We start from the raw sequence: 318 nt of genomic DNA, 5'->3' as shown, positions 1-318 counted from the left end.
GTTACTAAATTCCCTCTTAGTACTCTTCCAAGCAATACAGAAGAGAATCCAAAAAGATAGTGTAAGGCCATCAACATGGCCGAATTTGGAGAGGAGAAAAAGGCAGTGAGCGCCACTGAGGAAGACCTCAATGGACGTCCACTGGCCTCCAATGAGTTCCCTAATGAGGAACCATGGGAATCTGAGGCTCACACTGATACCATAGAGGTTCCATGGATTTACTTCTGCCATTCATGAGCTCTGATGAGTATTCTTCCTCTGAAGAGGATGAAGATGTCACTGAAGAGCAAGTTGCTAAGTACCTTGGAGCAATCATGA

This window comes from Arachis duranensis, chromosome 5, assembly GCF_000817695.3.
Source record: "Arachis duranensis cultivar V14167 chromosome 5, aradu.V14167.gnm2.J7QH, whole genome shotgun sequence".
Lineage (NCBI taxonomy): Eukaryota > Viridiplantae > Streptophyta > Magnoliopsida > Fabales > Fabaceae > Arachis > Arachis duranensis.
Note: the sequence above shows the minus strand (reverse complement) of the source record.